Source organism: Sorex araneus, chromosome 1 (genome assembly GCF_027595985.1).
Source record: "Sorex araneus isolate mSorAra2 chromosome 1, mSorAra2.pri, whole genome shotgun sequence".
NCBI lineage: Eukaryota > Metazoa > Chordata > Mammalia > Eulipotyphla > Soricidae > Sorex > Sorex araneus.
Genome location: NC_073302.1, coordinates 344,095,132 through 344,103,090, shown reverse-complemented (window position 1 = coordinate 344,103,090; position 7,959 = coordinate 344,095,132).

Here is a 7,959-nt window from a genome sequence, read left to right as displayed (position 1 = left end):
CAGTTACTCCCTCTTGTGAGGGTTCACTTCAGGGTTGGGGTTTTCCTGCTCCAATGCCCACCATCCTGCTCCACACCCAAGTGATAAATGCCATGGAGATTCAGTTATTCCAACTACTGATGAAACTAAGGGACAAAACATCCATAGCTATTAAAATCATGAGTTGGAGGTTGATAGGAACAGCTCGATTGAACCAAGAGAATGTGAATTCACTGATATACCTTAGCATCACTAAAAGTGAGACAACCAGCGGCCATGAGCCTCCTGAGGTGAGGGACATCCTGTCTACAAAATATTCTTGCACAAAAAGGGACCCTACCTAATATTGTGAGACTGAAACTCAATCACGAACAACTTTGTAACTGTTTATCTCACAGTGGTTCAATAAAATAAATGTAGGTATATGGGTAAAAGTGACCTGATATCAAATCAAACCTCTACAGTTAACTGCCAAATGACAAAAGTTATCAGCAAAGAGAAAGAGTAAAGAGACCAAGATGTTAGAAGCTGAGAAGCTAAGGATGTGACAAATTCTACAACTACTAAGTTTCTTCATGAAATAACTAGCAGAGAAGCGTAAGGTAGGGCGGAAACCAATATAAATGAAAGGTTTTCGAAGGCAACACCACAAGATGCAATGTTAGACCTTGTTTTCAATAAATAAATTATAAAAAGATACGTTTAAGACAACTGGAAAAATCTGAATATAGATCCTTTACTAAGGACATTCACACAACTTACTGTGTAAATACGACACACTGTGAGTTAAAGGGCACTATTAAAAGGGGGGGAAATTGCACTAGTACAAAGATTTAATTGTACTAATTCAATTACAGAATCTGTCCCCTGTAAATCTGAGTACTTGGTATTATACAACATTGTGTGATTTTTGTTAATTTTTTGATTGATAATTATATCTTGGATCAGAGAGAGCTCAGTAAGCTCAGCACATGTTTTGCATGTGGAAGGCCCAGGTTTGATCTCTGGAACCACACGGTCCACCAGGAGCAAACCCTGAGGAGAGCCAGGCATGACCTCTGAGCATCGCTGGGTATGGGCCCCAAACCAATATATATTATACATATATATGTATGTATATATGTATATATATTGGTATATATATACATATACGTACATATACTCATATATATACTGATTGTTAGACATTCATTTATTTTATTTATTTATCTATTTTAGGGCTAGAGAGATTGTACAGCATAAGGCACTTGCCTTGCATGCAGTCAAGTGGGGTTTCATGCTCTGTATCCCATAGGGTTCCCTCCTCCCCACCCCCCCCCCCCCACAAGCCCACCAGGAGTGACCTTTGAAAGCAGAGCCAGGAGCAAGCCCTGAGCACAGCTGAGTATAGCCCCAAACCAAAACCAAACCGAACAAAGACATCCATTTATTTTTAAAATGACAACAACAAACCTACTTACTACACATTAAATAAAGATGTATCTTAAGGAAAACTAACAGTACTCTCCAAGAGAAAAACACTGGAGAAAAGTGACATTCTTATACATTGTTTTAAACATTTGTAAGAATTGTTGAACCGGAGAAATAGTACACCTGGTAGGGCATTTGCCTTGCAACCCACCTGGTATCTGGCATTTGTGTGGTATCTGGCTTCGTAGGAGACAACTATACTTTCAGATGTACTACTGTACTCAACCTGTCTTGGAAACCCCCATTTACATTCACAGGAAAATGAGAACAAAAAATAAAAACCACATGTTAACGTCGTTATAAAAAATAGTTTTGATCTGAAAAAAATTCTGGTAGGTTCTTGGGAAACTTCAAGGTACTCCAGATCATATGGGGAACTGCGTAGGGAAAAAAAATGGGGCTGAAAAAAGGGACATTTTTTCTCCAGAAAGAATGAAACTGGGTCACTGTTTCACACTGTCCACAAAAATTCACCACAGAATCAGATTCATCACAGACTTGTATGTCAGACCTGACACCACCAAATACATCCAAGGAGACACAGGCAACACACACCACCATACTGACTTCAGAGATATTTTTAGAAACTCGACTCCAAAACAGAACAAACAAAAGGAAACAAGCAAAAACAAACAAGTGGAACTAAAATAATTCTGTTCTCAGTGGAAGCAACTACAATAAAATGTGGATGGGGATGGGTGGAGAGGCAGGACAGAGATTAAGGCATGCACAGACCCCAGTTCAGTCTCCAGCAAGGCATGATCCCTGACAATCACCAGAAGTGAGCCTTGAGCACAGACATGGGAGTAGTTACTGGGTGGCAACATGTGTGACCCCCAAAACAACCTAAGGCCCTGTAGTAAGAGACTTCTGGCATGGAAAGATAGCCCAGTGCATTGAGCACATATTCTGCATGAGAGAAGCCCAGGTTTTGTTTTGTTTTGTTTTGTTTTGTTTTTCTCTTTGGATCACACCAGGTAATGCACAGAGGTTACTCCTGGCTCTGCACTCAGGAATTACTCCTGGTGGTGCTCAGGGGCCATATGGGATGCTGTGAGTCAAATCCGGGTTGGCTGTGTGGAAGGCAAACGCCCTACCCACTGTGCTATCGCTGCAGCCCCAAAGCCCAGGTTTTATCTCTGGCACCATGTGTTCTCTTGAGCACTGCTGGAAATCCTGCCTAAAGAGATCCCTGAGCACAGAGCAAGGAGTAAGCTCTGAGCACCACTGATGTGCCCTTTACACTCCCCACCCCCCCCCCCCCACAAAATGGGAAGAGCTGAACAGATACTTCACCAAAGAAGACAGACAGATAGCTAATGGGAATATGAAGGAGGAAAAAAGATGCTCATGATCACTTATTCTCAGAAAAATGCAAATCAAACTACAATGAGATACCACTTCAGTCTGAGAATGACTGTGTCAAAAAGGCAAGTGCTGCCAGGAGTGTGGAGATGAAACCTGGCTCTGTATTGGTGGGAGTGCACACCGGTCCTGGCTCCCTGGAAACGGTGTGATGCAGGTTTTCACCAAATATTAAAGCAGATGTATCCCATGCTGTTATAATTCCATGTTGCAGTATTTGAAGAACACAAAAACATCAATTCAAAAAGAAATGGGCACACTTCGGCTCACTGCAGCTCTGTCTCACAAAGGTCAATCGATGGCACGAGAGCCCCGTGACAGATGAGCGAATAGAGAAGCTGTGGGTTATAAAAATGACTTCAATATTGCTCAGCTGTAAGGATGGTGAAATCTTGTCTTTTGCTACAACATAACTGGACTTATGCTAATCAAAAAAACAAATCCAGGAGAAAGACAAAACCCGGATGATTTCATTCCTATGTTGGATATAAAGAAACAAAGCAAGGAAACCGACAAAGCCAAATCAAAACAAACCCTTAGGTTCTGACTGCTGAATTTAGGTTGCCCGAGCTAGGGGGTACTGCTACCCTGCCGATGGACGTGAGGGCATGAGAACATGCATTTGGAGTGGGGTGAAAAGATCCAACTGAAGTATATAGCTTTATAAGTTCATTTGACCTCAATTAGCAAATTGAGGGGAGGTTGGAGAGGTAGGAGCACAACAGACAACCTGGGTTCAATTGCCAGCACCCCAGCTAAACCCTTAACCCCACCGTGAGTGATCTCTGAGCGCAGAGCCAGTAGTAAGCCCTGAGCACAACCGAGTATGGCCCGAAACAAAACAAGCAGACAAAACCAACAACAAACAGAGAAGGCCCAGAGGTTAAGGGGCTAAGATGTCTGTCTTGCACGTGGCTGAGCCCAGCTCTCTGGCATTGGTACCCTAAACATACCAGCAGCGACCCTTTAGCATAGAACCAGGAGTTGACTCTGAACGCTGCCAGGTGAGCCGAGCCCCTTTCCCCAGATAATTAAATAATATGTGTGTGTGTGTGTGTGTGTGTGTGTGTGTGCGTACACCTACTTATCTATCTATCTATATGGGTTTGGGGACTAGTAGGGCACTTGCCTTGCATTTACCTCGGTTCCATTTTTAGCATCCCATATGGTCCCTCAAGCATCGCCAGTAGTGATTCTTGAGTGCAGAGCCAGGAGTAACCCTTGAGCACTGTACAGGAATTATACATACATATGTATATAAGTATATGTGTATACAATACATACATATAATTTAATATACACATGGTTTAAAAACAAGACCACGCTTTAAAAAGAATATCTATAAATGCAGTTGCATACTTATATACATCTTAGACTATTGGAGCAAGAAGAAAATGTATCCAGATTCTCACCCAGGGAAATGATGGGAAAAGGAACAAAATAAATAACAAAACAAAAATGTTTCCACAATGACCAAACCTTTACACAAAGTATGTGTCTGTTATATTTCTGTAACTAATATAAAATTCAGTATGAGTTCTGATAATATACAAGGATAGTATAAAAAAATTTAAATATTTTCTTTAAGGAAAAAACAGAGAATACAATAGTTTTCAGAGGTCTTGCAGCAAAATATTTACCAATACCTCTGTTTTCAGAAACTACATGGCTAACAATTTGGAGGGTAAAGCTCTTCAAGAGGAAAAGCAAATGTGGAGAAAGTGAAAAAAATAGGTAAATAGATGTGTTTGCTTCTTTTCATTCTACTAAGAGTAACGACTGATGTGATCATAACACGCAGGCATTCCAATGACGTCTTTCGAGATTCATATGGTCTAAATGTGGTTAATAATAGGATCTTGGAACACGCTATAAGATAATTACTGCTTTCAGCAGAGCTATTTTTCTGATTACAGGCCAAATGGAGAGATGAGAGTACAATATTTACAGCCCTTGAACGCCTGTGGAGAATATGCAACATATATCCGTTTACATAACATTTTTAACAGTGGTGGTGAAGGCTGGTTGGGGCTAAAGAGCGTGCTAATGACTTTGAAAATTCCCATGTTTATAAAATATGTACGAGCACCAAATGGTACTTAATGAAGAGATAGGGAAGGGGCCAGAGAGATAGCAAGATGGGCTGAGTGGCTGGGAGCACGCTTGGCATGCAGGGGGCTTGGTTCCTATCCCCAGGCGCGAACCCCAGCTTGGAGCACTCCCTCTCCCAGCACTGCCAGGCATGGCCCCCAAAATCAAAATAAAAGAGAAAAGATGAAAATTAGCAAAGATCTATCAAATAATAAAAACCATAGCTACGCTGTGGATTTGACCATGTGAGTTGGCTTTCACCAGCGTGCGTTACATCTCCAGAATTCCTTCTCTCTCTCTCCACTTTCTGGGTTTGTTGTTGTTGTTTGTTTGTTTGCTTTAGGTGCTTTCCTTGCACACAACCAACCTGGGTTCAATCTCCAGCACCCTATTCGGTTCCCGCGCCGCTCCAGGAGTGATCTCTGAGGTGGAGGCAAGAGTAAGCACTGAACACCTCTGGCTATGGCCCAAAAGCTTAAGGAAAAAAAAGAGGTAGAATAGTCAAAGAATATCTTAGCCAAAGCTGTTTCTTCGGGGGGACCCAGATCCTTTTTCCTGAGTGCCAAGTGCTCTAGAAACTGTTAGTGAATATCTAATATCTGCTCTCATAGTTCCTTGTGGTCTCAAAAGACTTGATAGGTATGGTGAAAGGGTTTTTATTGGTTTGTTTTTCTAAAGAGTTGTGAAATGGGGACTAGAGTGTCCAGGAGTTAGGGTGCCAGCCTTGCATGTGGCTGACCTGGTGAAATTCCCAGCACCTCAGGGACCACCAGGGGTGATCCCGAGCCTACAGCGGGGTATAGCACCTGAACGCGGCCAGGGGTTGCCCAACTGCCTCCCTCCCTTAACCCTTTACTGCCCCCCCCCCCCCGCTAAAGGGAAAAGGATATTCCCTCTTTGTATTCATCTCCATTCATCCCAGCCCTAAGAATGGAGGTGTTACTGGCGCCCGCTCGAGTAAATCGATGAGCAACGAACGGGATGACAGTGCTACTAATTCATTCATTCCCATCACTACCCCAAAAAGTCTTTGTTTAAAGTTGATTCCTCTTGAACAATCACTAAATATCTATTTCAGCAGATGTTGGAAAACAAAAACCACAAAACCAGACAGACACAAACCTGCATACACTTTCCCAACTTCTTCTGTAACACTCATCTCAGCTTGATTGGTTGGTTAGTTTAGGTTGGGGATACTCAAAATGTACTCAGAGGGTCCTGGGGTCACTCCCAGCAAAACTTCACTCAATGGAATTGGCAAACAGTTCAATTCTAAAGCCCGGTGACACTGTGATGCTCACACCAGGGGCGCTGGGGGCCATGGGGGTACATATAACTGTGCAAGGTTGATCACGAGGAGAAAAAGATCAAACTCAGGACCTCCTGATCCCAAACTATCTCCCCAGGCCCGGAATGTATCTTATGATGAAAGGCTTGTGTATGGTTAGTCTCTTATATTTTGCTTTATTATAACACCTTCCCCCTTCTCGCTATGCAAATGTCACGGAAGAAACAGTGCCATTTGTCCTGTAAAGGAGTGGAAACGCTGAATGTGGCAGTTGCTGCTTGTTCTGCTACGTCATGTGTCCCCTCACCCCCACCCCGTTTCCTGTAACTGCAGCTGGAGCCGGAGGGAGGATTTTGGGTCACTAGCGACACCCAGACCCCATGGTCTGGGGAGAAGAGAGGTGGGCTTGATCAAGTTCCCTAGCACTCTTAACCTTGGTGCCTTTAGCTGCCAGAAATCATCAGGAACCAATGTTCTTACTTCTTCAGGGATTTTGAATGGCAACATTCCAATTCTATTCCATTTCTCATTGGTTGAGGGGTTTTTGGGCCACACTCAGCTGTGCTCAGGGCTTACTCCTGGCTCTGTGCTCAGGGATCACTCCTGACAGGGCTTGGTGGGTGTGTGTGTTCCAGGGGGGAGGTGCGGGGTGGGGGAGGGCAAATTAGGATAGAACCTGGGTTGGCCATGTGTAAAGCAAGCATTTCACCCACTGTCCTATCTCTCTACCCCACTATTTTTGCATTTTTCTAAAACATGGAACTTTACTTTAATAGACTTTTAGCAGCAACTAGCTATACAATCACCCTGAAATAATATGACACCCAAAATAAATGCTTAATTTTCTAGACAATACCCCCTACCTTTTAAAATTGATTTTCAGATTTGTGGAGTTCAATTTGAGATTAGTGATTAATAATTTTTAGATTAGCAACTAGCATATTCATTGAATATCTGCTATGTTGCTGTTCTTATTTGTATCATATGTTGTTCTTTTAGCTTTTTGCAGGTAGGGAAACCTCCTAGCAGTGCTCAGGCAAACTAGGCCAGACAGTTCAAAGCTCTGGCCCAGCAATGTGACTCACACCCAGTTTTGGTGGCCACCAAAACCAGCAGTGCTCCTGGACATCCAGGGCTACACCACTCTAAAGTCACAGTGCTCAGCAACACTTTTTGTTGCAGTGCCCAATGGAAGGTGCACGCCTGGCCCAGGCGCTCACAGATTTTAGTGTGCTGTTGGTGAGGTCGCATACTTTAGTTCTGGCGCTTGCCTACACTTGACTGCAGGGCTCTGGTGACAACACACTTTCTGGCGGTGTGGCACCAGGCATCCCCAAAGGTAGAACAATGGCACTTACTCTAGGTGCATGTGGGATGATCCCAGGGATCAAACTCAAGGCCTCTCTTCAACAAGGCAGGCGTTTTGCCACTGAGGACAACTTCCTTATTTTTTTTCAACAATGTATGAGTTTAAAACTATTCTAGTTGGGGACATTGCTGGTGGAAAATATACACTGGTGGAGGGATGGGTGATCGATCATTGTATGACTGAAACTCAAACATGAAAGCTTTCTAATCATATCTCACAGTGATTCAATAAAAATAAAATAAAATAAAACAATTCTAGTATTAAAACATTTAAGTTTTGTTTTTTAGTTCCCTGGCCATAAGGATAGCTCCATGGACTGAGTGCATGCCCTATGGGTGGCCAGGCTTTGGTCCCCAGCACTGCATGGTTTCCTAGCACCATTAGAGTAACCCCTGAG